This window comes from Pinus tabuliformis, chromosome 5_1 (assembly GCF_031772625.1).
Source record: "Pinus tabuliformis cultivar Carrire ecotype Pingquan chromosome 5_1, CPIR1, whole genome shotgun sequence".
NCBI classification, from domain to species: Eukaryota; Viridiplantae; Streptophyta; class Pinopsida; order Pinales; family Pinaceae; genus Pinus; species Pinus tabuliformis.
The window spans coordinates 306,278,460-306,281,654 of NC_142305.1; the positions used below are offsets into that span (position 1 = coordinate 306,278,460).

The 3,195-nt window shown below is 41.1% G+C and overlaps 1 non-coding gene across 1 annotated transcript; it reads right to left on the reverse strand.

Annotated features, from left to right (window-relative positions):
* Positions 1–2,309: 2,309 nt before the first annotated feature.
* Positions 2,310–2,385, reverse strand: TRNAR-CCG (transfer RNA arginine (anticodon CCG)). Its single transcript has one exon. It is a non-coding gene; the product is annotated as a tRNA-Arg (tRNA).
* Between the last annotated feature and the right edge of the window lie 810 nt (positions 2,386–3,195).

Sequence of the window (3,195 nt, forward strand, 5' to 3'; positions counted from 1 at the left end):
GCATTCTTCATTAGCAGAGGCAGTACGGGAGGGCAAGCAGTCCATGGTTGAGGACGAGAGAGTTGGCGATACACATCATGATTTCATTGACCTTGATGCTCGCTTCCTCACTTCAGATTTGCATGAGATCATCCGACAGAGAGAGGCGGAAAACCGCTTGTTACAGCAGAAGCTCGACATGGCCCAATGGACAATAAACTATCTTGAGTAGCGCAACAAACAACTTGAGGATGAGAAAGAGTTGGATGAGCTGTGGAGGATTCGAAGTGACCGAGTCATCAACCGTAGGAGGCCCGGTGACTTGCTGCCCAAGGAGAGGGAATCCATTCTTATCCGTGTGAATGCACACTTGGAGAGACTATTGGAGAAAGCCAACCAAGACAAGAGGCTGCTACGGAACATGAAAAATCATTATTGGGCGAGAATGCATGTTTGCAAAGCAAAGATGAAGATACTCCAAAGGAAGTTGTCCGAGGCCCGCAGGAGGAAGAAGAAGACCAACCCGCTCCGTATCTTGGCTGAGGCCTCTCTCACTCACCATGATACTCATTAGCCTCCTCCTAGCAGCAAACCCAAGAAAATTTGAGAGTTTTGAGACATTTTTGGCATTTTTGAGAATTTTACAGGTTTTGGCCATTTGAGTGGTCTCACCCCGCGCGCGACCAGTCATGGGGAAAGATCAGAACGGGGAAAACTCTACATTTTTGGAATTTTCATGCAAAAATACACTTTCCTATGGATGGGTTTAAGATTTTATGAAGATTTGGGCTTCCAAAAGCTCAAAATACATGCAAATTTTGACTTTCTGCCCCTTTTTTGAGTTGCAGAAAGCTTCCTTGGGAGAAATGACTTTTGATGGGTCAAATCAACTCCAAATTTAGAAATTCCAGTGGGATTGGAAAGTAGACTCACAGACCTTTCCAATGAGCTATCTTGCACCTGATTTGGACACCGGGAAGGCCCTCAAACAGAGCTGTCAATGTGCGCGACCAGTCAAAGTGAGGGGCGCGACCACTCAGGGAAATTTCACTGTTTTGACCAGTTCGGCCAGCAAAACACTGTTTTTACTTTGGTTGACTTTTGAGGCATGTAAATGATGGATTTTTGTGTAATTTTCATATCACTTGGACACATTTACTCTCCTTTGACACTTCTAGAAGTTTCTTTGATGTAAATAGTGAATATTTAATGCATGGATAGATTACCTAAGTTTTAGAGGCAAGTTGTTTTGACTGCCTATTATCTAGTGCTCAGTTTAGAATTAGTTGAAACAGATCCTAGGAAGCTGAGCTCGACCCCTAGAGGTGGGGAAAGGAGTTAGATCATCTATATTATGCCTTCTCTTGCTCATTTTCATGGTTGGACTCTTGAGGGAGAAGCTCCTATTGTATATTTTACTTGTATCTCTGCAATTTGAGGAAAAGGAAGACCAGGGTTTTGCAGACATCATTGGGATTCTTGTGGACTCTTGTGTTGATGGTGTGTTCTCTTATTGTAATTGTAAGTGTGTTTATGTGTTCCATCTCTTTCTTTACTGCATCTTATTAAACAAATGAAGTGATAAAGTTTGAATTCATGCTTGCCATGCTCAGCTTTCAAATTTGTTTAATGTTTATGTTTTCCACTGTCTAGAGAGGATTCAAAGTCATTGTTTGCCCTCTTTAGCTTCTCTTTTTCTTCCTTGATCATCCATCTCAGCTAAAGGCATCAGCACAAACTCCTACCTTGCCCCAAAGACCCACCTGCAGAAACTGTGTCAAATCCCCACACCCTAAAATTGCAGATCCTCAATTTGCCACCAAAAAACCCCAAAAACTTTAAATCAACCCTCCTTATCAGTTTACTAGCCTAATATCAGTGTTCCTAATTGGGTCAACTCATCCTATTGAAAGATCTACCGAGTTTGACCGGAGAGAGCCTTCTCATACCCCGTAGGGCTAGCTACGAGGTGAAATGGTTTGATGTTGCCTTGAAGGTTTACCTTCCTCAGCCTAGGGTGAAATCTCAAGCGCTAACACATTCGACCCTCTAGACGGATTAGGTTTTTTCAATATTAATTATTAGAGCGAGTAGAGCCCGATATTACAGAAATTCCACCTATTGCAAAGAGTAACTTGTAATTTCACATACCTAAAATTGACTAGGTTATATAGTGGAATGAATCATTGAGAAATCATTTCCATTCATTATTGATTAGGAATATGAAGTATCGATTCGGGATTATGATAGAATACTTTATTCTATTATAAAGAAAGATTCTCTCCTATACTGCGATGGAAAGGAATTTTCATTTAAAATACAACATCTTTTGGGCTAGAAGGGATTTTTGAACCCTTGACTTCACGGTCCGGAACCATGAGCTCTGATCCACTGAGCTACCAACCCTATTGAATGATCTATAAGATCATTGTAAAGGATGAATAGGATTCGTTATCGAATGCTTGACCCAATTTTTTTTTCATAAATAACTCTGTTTGAGATATTTAACCTTGGAAATATCTATATATCAATATCTACATAGATATTGATATATAGATATTAATATATGGAAATTCCATATATTGATATCTGAAATCCCATATCTCCGCTCACGATTTGGACTAATATTTGGGGTAGTAGTAAAAGATTGGGCCGAGTCCGATTGGTAGAACGAAAGTCACTGGATTACAAGCGATCAATCACATCAAATTCAAATTTGATCTCCTTCCATACTTCACAAGCAGCAGCTAGTTTAGGACTCCATTTACAAGCTTCATGGATCACTTCATTACCTTCACGAGCAAGATCACGTCCTCCATTACGAGCTTGTACACAAGCTTCTAGAGCAACCCGATTAGCTACTGCACCAGGTGCATTTCCCCAAGAATGTCCCAAAGTTCCCCCACCAAACTGTAGTACGGAATCATCCCCAAAGATCTCGGTCAGAGCAGGCATATGCCAAACGTGAATACCTCCTGAAGCTACGGGCATAACACCTGGCATAGATACCCAATCTTGAGTGAAGTAAATACCACGACTTCGATCTTTTTCGATAAAATCATCACGCAGTAGATCAACAAACCCTAAAGTTACATCTCGTTCCCCTTCAAGTTTACCTACTACAGTACCGGCGTGAATATGATCTCCACCGGACATACGCAATGCTTTAGCCAGTACCCGGAAATGCATACCATGATTTCTTTGTCCGTCAATAAC